This window comes from the organism of the source record quoted next, unplaced genomic scaffold (assembly GCF_019419815.1).
Source record: "Pyrus x bretschneideri cultivar Hongxiangsu unplaced genomic scaffold, Pyrus_bretschneideri_v1 Contig48, whole genome shotgun sequence".
In the NCBI taxonomy this organism is placed as follows: Eukaryota; Viridiplantae; Streptophyta; class Magnoliopsida; order Rosales; family Rosaceae; genus Pyrus; species Pyrus x bretschneideri.
The window spans coordinates 642,634-658,513 of record NW_025999785.1 but is presented as its reverse complement, the minus strand read 5'-3'; the positions used below and the strand labels follow the sequence as shown (position 1 = coordinate 658,513).

At 40.0% G+C, this 15,880-nt stretch overlaps 1 pseudogene; it reads left to right on the top strand.

Moving 5' to 3' along the window:
- Positions 1–1,014: 1,014 nt before the first annotated feature.
- LOC125468042 lies at positions 1,015–5,251 on the top strand (annotated as a pseudogene).
- The last annotated feature ends 10,629 nt before the right edge of the window (positions 5,252–15,880 follow it).

The window sequence follows — 15,880 nt, the reverse complement described above, 5'->3', positions numbered from 1 at the left end:
CTTTCACGTTTTTCTCCCAAATAAAATAAACATTTAGTGATGAAACAATTATCCAAAAACAGTCATTAAAATATAAACAACCTTTTTAACGACGAAAAATCTTTTGAAGGTCATCACTAAAAAATTTTAGCGACCATTTTGTATTCTCTCTTCTAAATTTTATTTTCAAAGTTTTAAAGTAATATTTATGACAAGAGGAGAGACCAACTTGATGTAAACACGTACACTACTACATGATTTCTTGATCCAATAACAAAGTTTCAATTGATATTTGCAGTCATTAATGACTCATGGCAAAAGAAAAACAAACATAATGCTTAAGTATCTACAAAAACATAAAGCATTTACGTTTTCCAATCCAAAACAAGTATGGAAAACCTACGTGTTAGCCCAAAAAAATACAACAAAAAAACAAAAGTTATAGTGGAAGAGCGTACGAAGACCGAAAGGGGCAGCGGTACATTTGTTGCGGTGTCTCTCAATCATATATATATAACTTTTTTCTGATAAAAAAAATAAAAAAAAGACAACGAAATCGCAACAATCTTCTTTTTTTGGAGTCAGGAAGATTTATAGAGACATTTAAGCAATTGATCACCATCGTGTGATTCATCAACATTAGAAATCGAACCCAAACGCAATCATAAGTATAATCAAGTTTGACTTGCTGAAAACTAGATCATGCCAACTAAACCTTTTACCAAGACTTGAGGGTTTGACCAGCCGGGATCAGTTGGTTCTTATATGCTTCTTTAAAAAGTATTTTCACTTAAAACGCTTTTATTAGAAGCACATCGATTTTTGAATGAAAACTCTAAGTGCATTTTAAAAGAAGTATAATTTCTTAATTTGTTCTGTTAAACGTGATCTAAAGCGTTTTTAGTTATTTGATCTGAAAGCACTTCATGTTTTTTTATGAGAGTACAATATCAGCAGAACAATACAAAACTGAAACAATCTCAGTTGGTTTTTGTGAAACGCTAAAATATTATGGAAGAGGAGTGAGAGGAGAGAAAAGGTTATGCATCGTGCATGCTTTGTCGGCCATTCCTGTATCACTATCTCCCTCCTCTCTCTCTCTCTCTCTCTCTCTCTCTCTCTCTCTCTCTCTTCCAGATTCACACAAAGTAGGATCTTCTGAATCATTCAGTAGGGTGACAAAATGAATGAACACTCGGCTTCTTATCCTTTAAAATTATCTTTAGAAAGGTGGCAATTCACTGCAATGACGCGCCACTCTTTCTTTTTAACCATAAACATCCAATGAATTTTCCCAGAAAGTTTTATTTTCCCGGGAAAGTGGAATGCGTTTCTTGCCGCTTCCTCGAGTTTTGGTTGCTTCTCTTTGATGAGATTCCTTTTTTTTTTTTTTTCCCACTATTGGTCATCAACTCCAGGTATGTAAAATCATCGTTCCCTGCAAGTTATCAAAACCCTTGTATCTTTCTCAAATCTGAATCTTTTGCTTTTGTGATCACCCTTCATATTTGTTGTGTTAACTTCCTCGAAGTCTAGTTTTCGTCAAAAAAATCATGGAACTGTTGATGAGAAAGTGGTGCTGTGAGTGCTGAAACCCTACAAACTAAGGGTTATTGGTTTCAATTCCATTTGATGGTTATGGTGAACATGTCATATGGTTTCTTGATTACTATAACTGTCCTTGTTGCTGCCCTTTTGGTTTTCGAATCCGCGGGGCTTAACGATGAGGGTCAACATCTTCTAAAATTCAAGAGCGGATTAGTTGATAGGTTTGATCATCTTGGTAGTTGGAATTCCAATGATTTCACACCTTGTGGATGGAGAGGAGTGAATTGCAGCAGTGGATACAATCCGGTTGTGCTGTCTCTTGACTTGAGCTCAATGAATCTTTCGGGTTATTTGTCTCCGAGCATTGGCGGATTGGTTCACCTGAACTATCTTGATCTTTCTTTCAATGAACTGACTCGGAGTATACCTGAAGACATCGGAAATTGTTCGAGTTTGGAGGTTCTATATTTGAATGACAATAACTTTATAGGTCAAATTCCTAAACCAATAGCTACGCTTTCAAGTTTACGAGTACTGAATCTCTGCAACAATAGATTATCAGGGCCTATCCATGAAGAAATTGGAAATCTTTCATCCCTGTCCCAATTGATTGCGTACTCTAACAATCTTAGCGGAATTTTGCCGCGCTCTCTTAGAAATCTCAAAAGATTGAGGACTTTCCGGGCAGGGGAGAACTTAATATCCGGACGCTTGCCTACAGAGATAGGTGAATGTGAGAGCTTGGAGTTTCTTGGTCTAGCGGAAAATCAGTTAAGTGAAGAAATGCCTAAGGAGCTTGGAATGCTTGAGAATTTGGGAGCTTTGTTTCTTTGGGGTAACCAGCTTTCCGGGGTTATTCCAAAGGAACTTGGCAACTGTACAAATTTGGAAATTCTTGCCCTGTATGAGAACAAGCTTGTGGGAGAGATTCCAAGGGAGCTCGGAAACATTGCTTATCTGAAGAAGTTGTATCTTTACAGAAATATGTTGAATGGGACAGTTCCAAGAGAGATTGGCAATCTTTCTCAAGTAGCACAGATTGATCTTTCGGAGAACTTATTATCGGGAGAGATACCGGTTGAGCTCAGTAAGATAGCGGGATTGCAATTGCTTTATCTTTTCAAGAACCAATTCACAGGTGTTATTCCAGATGAGTTCACAAGTCTTACAAACCTGACTAAGCTCGACCTCTCTATCAATTTTCTCACCGGTTCAATTCCTACCAGAATCCAGTACTTGACTGAACTGATCATGCTGCAATTGTTCCACAATTTGCTGAGTGGCGTAATCCCTCAAGGCCTTGGAGTGTATAGCGCGCTTTGGGTGGTTGACTTATCCGAAAACTTCTTAACGGGGGGAGTTCCTCATCATCTCTGCAGAAATTCTAACATGATTTTGTTAAATTTGGGGTCTAACAGGCTCACTGGTAATATACCAAATGGCATCACAAGCTGCAAGTCATTAGTGCAGCTTCGTCTAGTTGGAAACAACCTCACGGGTACTTTTCCATCCGAAATGTGCAAACTGGTTAACCTTTCTACAATGGAGTTGGATCAGAACAAGTTCAGGGGAGCCATTCCTCCAGAAATTGGCAACTGTAGAACTTTGCAAAGGCTGCACCTTTCGGGCAACTACTTCACATCGGAGTTGCCTAGAGAGATTGGTAGCCTCCCACAGTTGGTGACCTTTAATGTCTCATCAAATTCTCTTTCTGGAAGGATACCGCCTGAAATTTTCAATTGTAAAACACTTCAACGGCTTGATCTTAGCAATAACAACTTTTCAGATGCATTGCCAAGTGAGATAGGAACACTTTCTCAGTTGGAGCTTCTCAAGCTTTCTGAAAACAATCTTTCCGGAAACATACCAGTTGCGCTGGGAAACCTTGTACGTTTGACTGAGCTACAAATGGGTGGCAACTCATTCTCTGGCGGCATCCCAGCGGAGTTGGGTTCCCTTTCGAGCCTGCAGATTGCATTAAATCTCAGTTTTAACAACCTTTCCGGGCAGATACCTCCTCAGCTTGGAAATCTTATCTTACTGGAATTCCTGCTACTCAATAACAACAATTTGACAGGTGTAATTCCAGGTGTTTTCCAGAATCTTTTGAGTCTACTTGTCTGCAACCTGTCGTACAATGCCTTGGCAGGGCCTATCCCTCATTTACCATTCTTTCAGAATATGAATGCTGACAGCTTTGTTGGGAATAAAGGACTCTGCGGCGGGCCTCTTGGTGATTGCGCAACATTACCATCTTCACTCTCTTTTCCTCCGGATGTGGCGAAGAAACGCCCCCACTTGGGTAAAATCATCGCTATCATCGCAGCAGCTATTGGTGGTGTTTCTCTCATTTTGATTGCAATCCTTGTTTATGTCATGAGACGTCCCACGAGCGTAGTTTCTTCGTTGCAGGAAAAATCATTCTCTTTGCCGGTTTTGGACATCTAATTTTGTCCAAAGGCTGCAGGGTTCACTTTCCAAGACTTGGTTGCGGCGACTGAAAATATTGATGAGAGCTTTGCAATTGGAAGAGGAGCTTGTGGAACCGTGTACAAAGCAGTCTTACCGACGGGTCATACAGTTGCTGTTAAGAAAGTAGTATCCAGCAGGGAGGGGAACAATGTGGATAACAGTTTTCATGCTGAAATTCTAACTTTAGGAAAAATCAGGCATCGAAATATTGTAAAGCTATACGGTTTCTGCTACTACCAGGGTTGCAATCTTCTGCTCTATGAGTACATGGCGAGAGGCAGCTTGGGAGAATTGCTTCATGGAACATCTTGTAGTCTTGATTGGACAACGAGATTCATGATTGCCCTTGGGGCTGCTCAGGGTCTCTCTTACTTGCATCATGATTGCAAACCGATAATCTTTCACCGTGATATAAAGTCCAATGACATTCTTCTTGACGACAAGTTTGAATCTCGTGTTGGGGATTTCGGGTTGGCAAGGGTGATGGACATGCCACACTCTACGACTCTGTCTGTAGTTGCAGGTTCTTATGGATACATTACTCCTGGTAAGCTATCTTTTAACTAATCTTAATACCATACAACTTAGAAGATCGATTTGATATAACCCCCGAATGCTATCTGTTATAGTTAGGATGATTAATGCTTTAGATACTGATACATAATCTTTTCTTCCAGAATATGTATACACTTTGAAAGTCACAGAAAAATGTGACATCTACAGCTTCGGAGTAGTCCTTCTGGAGTTGCTGACCGGCAGAACGCCTGTACAATCGATAGAGGAAGGCGGTGACCTGGTAACTTGGGTAAGAAACTATTTTCTGCTCCATTTGTTGTCTTCAGGAGTACTCGATGCTCGATTAGATTTACAAGATGAAGCTACTGTCTCTCACATGATTACTGTCTTGAAAATTGCTTTGATGTGCACCAGTATGTCCCCTTTCAACCGCCCGACCATGAGAGAAGTTGTTTCCATGCTTATTGGGTCAAATGAGAGGGAAAGGATACTTTGAAAGTGATTCATCAAATCATGATACCAATTCCATAGATATACTGAACCTTGATTCTAATTAATCCTAATTTTCTGGGGAATTTTGGTTATCCAGGATGAGTTTTTTTTTCTTTTAATTGTCAATTATATGTACTCATCCCTGTATTATTTAAAAATACAATAAACTTCTCCCAGTACATGTACCCTATGACTTCTCGATCCATTTGACGGGGATAACATGTTCCGTTTTTCATACGGGAAGCAGTATCTGTTATGATCCTACATTTGATGAACTTTATACAGTTTTTGATTCATTGTTTGCTTTGTTATTCCAGTAAAATACAATTGTTTCTCGAACGCTCGAAAGACGTTGGTAGCTTGCTCTCTTCTCTTTAACTCAAATATTACAGAATCTAAACCAAGCAAGACTTCCAATCAAATATTTTAGTACAAAACTAATGTACCATCTCACATCGTCTAGGAAAGTGGATCCTGTAAGTCTGATATGTATATTCTTATCTCTACCTAGCACAAGGCCTTTTGGAGCTCACTGGCTTCGGGTTCCATGGGAACTCCGAAGTTAAGCGAGTAACGCATGAGAGTACTCTCAGGATGGGTCACCTATCGGAAAGTTCTCGTCTGAGTTCCCAGAAACAAAACTGTGAGGATATGCTGGGGCTCAAAGTAGACAATATCGTGCTACAGTAGAGTCGGGCCCAGGGGCAGATCACTTCCCGGGGAGTGGATCCTGTGAACCTAATATGTATATTCCCATCTCTACCTAGCACGAGGCATTTTAGGAGCTCACTGGCTTCAGGTTTCATGAGGACTTCGAAATTAAGCGAGTTGGGCCCGGGGCAGATCACTTCCCGGGAGTGGATCCTGTAAGCCTGATATGTATATTCCCATCTCTACCTAGCAGGAGACCTTTTGGGAGCTCACTGGTTTCGGGTTTCATGGGAACTCCGAAGTTAAGCGAGTAGCGCACGAGAGCACCCCCAGGATGGGTGACCCATCGGGAAGTTCTCGTGTGAGTTCCCAGAAACAAAACCGTGAGGGTGTGCTAGGGCCTAAAGCGGACAATATCGTACTACGGTAGAGTCGGGCCCGAGGTGGATCACTTCCTGGGGAGTCGATCCTGTAAGCTTGATATGTATATTCCCGTCTCTACCTAGCATGATGTCTTTTGGGAGCTTACTGGCTTCGGGTTCCATAGGAACTCTGAAGTTAAGCGAGTAGCGCACGAGAGCATTCCCAGGATGGGTGATCAATCGGGAAGTTCTCGTCTGAGTTCCCAGAAACAAAAACGTAAGGGTGTGCTGAGGGCCCAAAACGGATAATATCATGTTACGGTAGAGTTGGGCACGAAAAATGATCCATCTCGGGCCGGGATGTGACAACTAACTTCGTAACAGCCATGACGGATAACGTTAAGAAATCAAACATTCATCCTCAACTAAAACATTCAATTTCCTCCTTCTGCATTTTCCTCATGGTGCACTAATCGTTCCAACTCATTCGTTGAACTGTTGAACGGGATGAAATAAGAAACAATTAGTTAAAGTTAAACTAGTCAGCTTTCTTTAAGTTGAATGTACTGAGGCTCACCATGGATAGCCATTGAATAACAAAGGCAAATCACAATAGCAGGCATCCAGAAAGGGAGGATTATGGTAGCGTCTGGTTTTCGTTACGTCGGAGACAACATCTTGGTTCGCAATTTCCCACTGGAGGAATTCGGGTTGAGACTTAGGTTGCCACACTCTCATATTATGCAGTAACATTGTCGCGAGGACAACTATGGCAAACGGTAACCCTGCACAACTTTTCACCAGTTCCTTGCCGAGCTCCTCCTCGTACGTGCATGCCTTGGCGTCTGAACCTGCATTCATATGTTAAAAACTTCAAATTTAAAGAAAAATCGTAGAATGAATCGATCTAAATCACTGAAGAATAGTAAACTAGCTGCAACCTGAGATCTTCAACACCCTAACTTGAATCGCAAATATGACATTCTATCCGACCCCATATTTAAATTACTCGACCGATCGTCACTAACGCTACTGTGTCTCTCTGAGGGTGAGTAGGCCAACGATATCTATGTGTGTATACATATAACAGCTTGGCAGTGGCCTTGGATTCGCAAATGATACAAACAAAACAAAAAAAAATGAAAGTAATTTCTCGAAGGCAAGGCACACGGTGAACATACACCAAAGTTATGGGATATGCAAAAATGCACTTCAAGTTGGCTAGCTAACCCACTAATGCGAGAAACATGAGATGCATAAAAATAATCATGTTTATGCATTATAGTGTAGATTCCATTTTCATCAATTTTCTTGCCCTCTAACAACTAACTATCTAACCCACTAACGTTGTCGCTCTATTAAAAACAAAGCAAGTTGACTAAGGTATATAGATTATAGTGTGTATGTGACGCGAATTTAAACTAACCTAAATATACTAGCCATCCAATTAGTCTTGTTATAATAAACAAGAAACAAACGTAGACAACCCAATAAAATCTTAAATCATACAGAAAAAAAAAAAAAAAAAAACCCAAGCAAATCGAGGATTCAGATCCAATTCTATATCATACATGTACAAAAGAAAAGATTATATATATATATATATATATATATATATATCAGCAATTAACACGAATGATCATATATTCATTTACTGATTAATATTACCAGAAGTGATCGTTGCCGGCAGGCCACACGAGGTTCGTGAATTGCTGAACATCTTGTAAGTTTGTAGCATGATCAATCGCAAAGGTCTCGTGGTAAGGATTCTGAGGTGGTCGGATGTAGCCACTGGTTGCAATGTTGTTGCAGGCACTGCTGTCTTTGGTTTCTGTGGGCAGATCAAACAGATCCTTAGACTACGCCACCACCTTGTCAACAAGTTGAGAAGAAACTCCGTCGTATGCTGCCACAAAACAACCGTGTTCTTCAAGTGCACGTCGTACTTGATTGGCCTTGGAAGGCCGACAACTACCCGAACCTTCTTCCTGGACCTTACTGCTGTAGAAAACCAAGATCCACAGTTTCTAAATATCTCTCATATATTCATTAATCAGATAACCTTACAATGATGCAGCAGTGTATATATAGACAGTACACTGCTCTTACAATTACAATTATATCCTTGACTAATCTATTTATTTACATAAGAATCATAACAAACATTTAACTAATTTTGCTTGACTCTTTACACCCCCTCAAGCTGAACTTGGAGGCATCGAAAGGTCCAAGGGCAAGCTTGGATTGCAGATACAGAAACCTAGATTTAGACAGAGATTTAGTATGAATATCAGCTAACTGATCTTGAGAACACACATACTGGACTTTGAGTAGGTTAGCAAGGACCAACTCTCGAATATAATGGTAATCAAGTTCAATATGCTTGGTGCGAGCATGAAAGACTGGATTGGATGCAAGAGATATGGCAGACAGATTATCACACCAGAGAGAAGGGACTTGAGGAAGCTGGAGACCAAGATCTTTGAACACTTTGCAAATCCAGGTGATTTCAGCAGCTGTGTGCGCTAATGATCGGTATTCTGCTTCAGTTGAGGAACGAGCAACCGTGGGTTGTTTCTTAGCACTCCAGCTAATAAGATTGGATCCCAGGAATATGCAATAGCCACTAGTAGATCGACGATCGAATGGACAGCCAGCCCAATCAGCATCAGAATAGGCAGTAAGATGATCAGTACCTTTCGTGAACCACAACCCATGACTAACTGTGGCTTTGAGGAATCTGAGAATACGTTTGGCTGCTTGAAGATGTGGTTCGCGAGGAGCATGCATAAACTGACAGACTTGATTGACAGCAAAGGATAAATCAGGTCGTGTCCAAGTGAGGTATTGCAAAGCACCCACAATAGAGCGATATTCGGTTGGATCAGGTAACAAGGGACCAGTGTGATCGAGTTTGATAGGGCCAAGAGGAGTGAGACATGGTTTAGCACCATCCATGCGAGTCTTGTGAAGTAAGTCAAATATATACTTGCTTTGATGTAAGAAAAGACTAGCAGCAGATCTCTGAACCTCAAGACCCAAAAAATAGTGCAAAGGGCCTAAATCCTTCACGGGAAAAACAGTACTTAGTGTCTGAATGAAACGTTGACAAGCTGCAGGATTTGGACCTGTGACAAGTATGTCATCGACATACACCAAGACAAAAACAGGAACAGATGCTTGGAGCACAAATAAAGAAGCATCAGATTGAGATTGATGAAAACCCAAGGACTTAAGTACTGCAAATAATTTGTCAAACCAGGCCCGAGGGGCTTGTTTCAATCCATACAAGGATTTACGAAGCTTGCAGACATGAGTCGGATAATTTGGATCACTGAAACCAGGAGGTTGCTGCATGTAGACATCTTCTTGAAGGTCACCGTGCAGAAAAGCATTACTGATATCCAATTGATTAAGAAACCAGTCATATTGAACTGCAAGAGATAGAAGAATCCGAATGGTGACAGGTTTTGCAACAGGACTAAATGTTTCCTTGTAATCCAAACCAGCTTGCTGATGAAATCCTTTGGCCACAAGCCGAGCTTTGTAACGGTCTATAGTACCATTGGGATGTTTCTTAACGCGAAACACCCACTTACAGCCAACAATATTTTGTTGGGAGGTAAAAGGAACGAGAGACCAAGTGCCGGTTGACTGCAGAGCATTGATTTCATCCTGCATAGCAGCCCTCCAGTGAGCATGTTTTGAAGCCTGAAGATAAGTTGTGGGAAGAATATTAACCTGATCAGGTAAAGGGTGTTTGGTGGCGGAGTAGGCTTTGGGTTTGAAGATACCAGCTTTGGATCTAGTGACCATAGGATGAGTATTAGGAACAGAAGAAGAGGCAGAAGAAGGATTCACTGAAGAGTGCTCAGAAGAGATCACATGAGATACTGGAACAACAGCAGGGACTGGAAGATCCTCATGAGGTACTGAAACATCAACAGAGACAGGAAGATCCTCTGGAGAGACAGGAACATTAACAGATACTGGAGGATGCACATGAGGTACAGAGTGAGCAGCAGGGATTGTGAATTGCAGATTAACAGACGACTGCACTGGAGAAGTGTCAGCAAGAACATTAGATGCACCAGAAAAATCAGAGGATATACTCTGAAAGGGAAAGGTAGTCTCGTCAAAGATGACATGCCTAGAGATATACACTCGTTGTGTAACTGGATCAAGACAACGATACCCCTTGTGTTGAAGACTGTACCCAAGGAAAACACAGGATTTACTCTTGCTGGCCAACTTAGATGTAGTATAGGGTTTGAGCCAGGGATAACAACAGCAACCAAAAATTTTGAGTCGAGAATAATCTGGAGGAGTGCCAAAGAGAAGTTCCCAGGGAGACTGCAGGACACCACCAAGGGGAAGGCGATTGATTAGATATGCAGCAGTAGAAAAAGCTTCAACCCAAAACATATGAGGCACTTGAGATTGCACGAAGAGTGTACGAGCAGTTTCAACTAAATGACGATGTTTCCGTTCAACACATCCATTCTGCTCAGGAGTATGAGGACAGCTAAATTGTTGCAAAATACCATGAAGTTTAAGAAAATTCTGAAATTGATGACTGGTAAACTCACCCCCTGAATCAGAGCGAACAACTTTTATTTTATTACCAAGAGTGTTCTCTACATAGGACTTGTACTCCACAAAGGTTGAAAATACAGAAGACTTGGACTTTAAGGGAAAAAACCAACTATACTTGCTGTGATCATCAACAATAAGCAAGTAATATCTATAGCCACTCACTGATACAACAGGAGATGGTCCCCAGACATCACAGTGCAACAAATCTAGACTTTTAGTAGATACAGATTGATGAGTACCAAAAGGAAGCTTGTGATTCTTTGCTAAAGCACAGTCTTTGCAGAAGAAGGCCAGAGAAGAGGGGCCTTGAATAGCAACTTTATTGGTAGCAGAAGTACTTACAAGTGCAGTAGGAGGAGGAGTGACAGGAGAGAGAGCAGATGAACCATGAAGCGGAAAGAAGCCATCTTTAACTTGGCCCCGTAAAAGCGTCCTCCCCGTAAAACGATCCTTGACAGAGGATCCATGAATGTCAAGTGTTAATGAACAATCATTATCTTTAATAAACTGATAAGCAGAGAGAAGACTATGTTTCATTTGAGGCACATGAAGAACATTTGGCAATTTAAACGAGTGAGCAGGAGTATGCAAAATAGATGTGCCAATATGATCTATAGACAGACCTTTACCATCTCCGATGTACACCTTGTCTTCACCATGGTAGGGAGTAGGAGATTGAAGATTTGATATATCATTCGTAATGTGAGAGGTGGCACCCGAATCAATGAGCCAAGGATTAGAGGACTTTGCAGTATAGTGAGCACACATGGCAGCAAGTTTAGCTGGAGGAAACTTGCCTGAGATTTCGGGATTCATTCTGTCGAAGCAATCAAGAGCTTCATGACTAGTAGAGCCACAAATTTGACAAGGAGTTTTGGATCCGGAAGAGGAAACATGACGATTGAATCCAGAATTATAAGATCCTCGAGTGAAACCAGAGTTGAAATTCCCACGATTGGAACCACGATTGTAGTTGCGATGAGAACCACGGGTAAAGCCTCGGGTAGAACCACGATTGTAGCCTCTGTTAGAATTATACCGAAAAGAATTCTGAAGGGGTGATGATCCAGGATTGTGAGCAGCAAGAGCTTGTGGTGGTGTAGGAAGGAGAGGCGGTTGGCTTTGCACAGAGAAGGCATGAAAGGGCTCAGAAGATGAACTTTTCTTGCGACGCTCCATGGACAACTCCTTAGTAAGCAACAGGCCATGTAATTCATCCAACGAAGTAGAAGAAAGGCGAAGTAAGATGGAATCAGTGAAAGATTCGAAATCATCAGTAAGACCTGCAAGAGTCGCAGCAATGAGATCACGATCAGTAACAGATGCACCAGCGGCAGTGAGAGAATCGGAGATCTCCTTGATTTGTTGAAGATAGTCAGCCATGGATTGAGAGCCTTTTTGAACATTTTGAAGCTTCGAACGCAACTGATGAATATGAACATCTGAAATACCACCAAAGCGCTGCTCAAGCTTGAGCCAGAGATCACGAGCGGAGGAGACACCGACGGTGAACGGAATAATTTCCTCAGATAGCGTCGAATTGAACCAGATAAGCAAATTCTGATCTTTCTCATACCATTGCTCAAAATCTGGATTGATGGAGCGATCTGGAAGAAAGGGAGATGGACAGGGCTCAGTGCCATCAACAATCCCTAGAAGCTTGTAGCGACGGAGAATCGGAGCAAACAAAGCTCGCCACGGCAGATAATTGGATCGCCGGAGCTTGATCGGAACCATACTGCCAATGTTCTGAATCGTGAGAGAATTATACATCTGAGAGGTATTGAGATTTGGGGAAGAGAAATTAGGGTTTGAGGGAGGCACCGACTCAATTGGAGAAGAAGAATCGGAGGGAGACGCCATCAAGATTCAAGAAGAAGAAGCAAAAAAAAAAAATCTAAATCAGAGAACAACACCTCAGACAATCACGGTGGAGAAGACAATCGGAGAAGGCGATCAGAGAAGAGCGGAAGAGAGCAGGATCGAAGAAGCCGTGAGGCGGTGTGGCGATGGTACCATGTAGAAAACCAAGATCCACAGTTTCTAAATATCTCTCATATATTCATTAATCAGATAACCTTACAATGATGCAGCAGTGTATATATAGACAGTACACTGCTCTTACAATTACAATTATATCCTTGACTAATCTATTTATTTACATAAGAATCATAACAAACATTTAACTAATTTTGCTTGACTCTTTAACTGCCACTAATTGTAAAATCAATTATTGTAACTTTTGGCGACGGCATTTCGGAACCCGACTCCATACCTTGTTTCCTCGATCGGTCGTCGCTAAAACAACGGTGGTGGGAATGCAATGAGTGAACCAACTGGGTTGCATATAAATATAGATATATAGTGGCTAGGCAACTTAGGAAAATATTAGGGTTACTATACTTTTTATTGTTATATATATATATTGACATGATTCACATGGTATTTTTTTTTTTGTTCAACACGTCGCACGTGATTTTATCTCTTATATACTATGAATCCTGTGATCAAGGCCGGCTTAGGGTGAACGCTATCGTTGTGTGCGACCGCACAAGATCCAAGAGTCAAGAGCCTCCGGTGGCCACTGGCCAAAATTTGCAGGGAGAGTAGAGGACATGCATGTGCGAGGAAGAAGAAGATGCGTTGTGATAACTTGGTATTTGTTAATTTATGAATTATAGAACTTATAAAATGTGTTTACATTTCAAGTCTCCTGTTTCTTTTAGGATAGTCCTTACGCTCATGGTTATAATTTTATGCTATATTTTGGGGTCTAGAACAATCGAGCTATATATAGCAATTGAAATAATGATATATTAGATGAAGCCACACGCTATGAATGTATAAATATAAAAATTAAGAAAGTATATATGAAAAAGTCAAAAGTTGGAGAGAAATGAGAGAGACGGAAAGAAAATATGGATATATATATATATATTTTTTTTTTTTAAATTACAGATGTTACGATGATATGTGAGTGAAATTTGAATAAAAATTTGAAAAATTAGATATGCTACGATGATATCCTGGTAAGCTATCTTTAACTAATCTTACTTAATACAATAGAACTTAGAAGATCGATTTGATATAACCGCCGAACGCTATCTGTTATATTTAGGATGATTAATGCTTTAGATACTGATACAAAATCTTTTATTCCAGAGTATGCATACACTTTGAAAGTCACAGAAAAATGTGACATCTACAGCTATGGAGTAGTCCTGCTAGAGTTGCTGACTGGCAGAACGCCTGTACAATCGAATGGGGAAGGCGGTGACTTGGTAACGTGGGTAAGAAATTATGTTCTCCTCCATTCATTGTCTTCAGGAGTACTCGATGCTCGACTAGATTTACAAGATGAAGCTACTGTCTCCCACATGATTACTATCTTGAAAATTGCTTTGTTGTGCACAAGTTTTCCCCTTTCGACCGCCCGACCATGAGAGAAGTTGCTTCCATGCTAATTGGATCAAATGAGAGGGAAGGACACTTTGAAAGTGATTCATCAAATCATGACACCAATTCCATAGATAATACTGAACCTTGATTCTAATTAATCCTAAGTTTTTACTCATCCCTGTATTAGTTAAACAAATACAATAAACTTCTCCCAGTACGTACCCTATGACTTCTCAATGCATTTAACGTGGATAACATATATGTTCCGTTTTTCATACAGGAAGCAATCTGTATCTGTTATTATCCTATATTTGATGAACTTTATACAGTTTTTGATTCATTGTTTGCTTTGTCATTCAAGTAAAATACAATTGTTTCTCGAACGCTCGAAGGGCATTGGCAGCTTGCTCTCTTCTCTTTAACTCGAATATTACAGAATCTAAACCAAGCAAGACTTCCAATCAATATTTTTGTTCAAAACTAACCTCGTGACAGTCACGGCGGATAATGTTAAGAAATCAAACATTCATCGGTGACTAAAACATTCAATCTCCTCCTTCTCTGGCTAATTCATATGTACTGCGTCCTTGTCTGCATTTTCCTCATGGTGCACTAATCGTTCCAACTCATTCGTCGAACTGCTGATCAGGATGAAATAAGAAACAATTAGTTAAACTAGTCAGCTTTCTTTAAGTTGTATATACTGAGGCTCACCTTGGATAGACATTGAATAACAAAGGCAAATCACAATAGCAGGCAATATTCTAGTCCAAGTTCTCAATCTTACCCTTATATAAGATCTATCATTTATCTGGCCCTTCTATCAATTTGTCTATTTTATTTTACAATGTGGCATAATATCTTAGGATGCTAGAAACAATCGCCTCACCCAAATACGATTCTTATTGTCAAATATGAGAGAAGTATGTCTGTTCGCTACACAAATTTCATAATCTTCATTTGAAAATCATCCATAAAAAAATTTATTTGAAAAAAAAAAAAATCATTTAGTCATCCATAAGTATGAAAAAAAAAAATTGGTGTAAGTATCAAATAACGTATTCAATCATTTATTCATTTATTCGATACATTTGGAAGAATATCTCTTACTCAAATAATTTTTTTGTAAGAATGATATTGAAATGATTACGAGATTGAAAAATTATAATTATAAAATTTGTACGATGAAAATACGGGATGTGCAAATGCTTGGTGAATGCATCTTTTAAAGAGGAACGTGAGAGTCATTGACAACCAAACAGCCATGCACACATCTTCGTTGTGGAATTAAGTGCAATAATAACTAGAGTGCCCTACCAAATACAGATACCGTCACCTAGACATTATGCGTACAATATTATCTGGAGAATTTTTTTTTTTTTTTTAACAAACGATATTATCTTTTTTAAGAAGGTGGAGAGTGGGTTAAGTCTCACATTAGGCTAGCCATAATAATGTAGTTTAAACTCGCCTTTAGCGAGAATCAAACCTAAAATCTCTCTTATACAAGTGAATATGAATACCACTAGACTGTAATGCTAAATAACTGGAGAAAAGTTTACATATAACATTGTATCATTGATACAAGCCGGCAAAAGCTGCTACTGCTACCATTGTAGTGATGAGCCATTGGATTGCAGGTTGCTTGGAGTCCCACTTCTCTGTCCCTAACTTCATAGTTGTTGACCCCACCATACATTTGCTCCGATGGACTCCGGCTGCAATGTCACAATGAACTTAGTCGGAAATGGACTGATGGACTCGGGTTCAAATCACCCAATAGACTCATGTTTAAAAAGGCCCAATGGGTTCAGATCAAATAGAATTCTTTTTAAGAAGTGATATTGACACTTTGAAAATCTTAT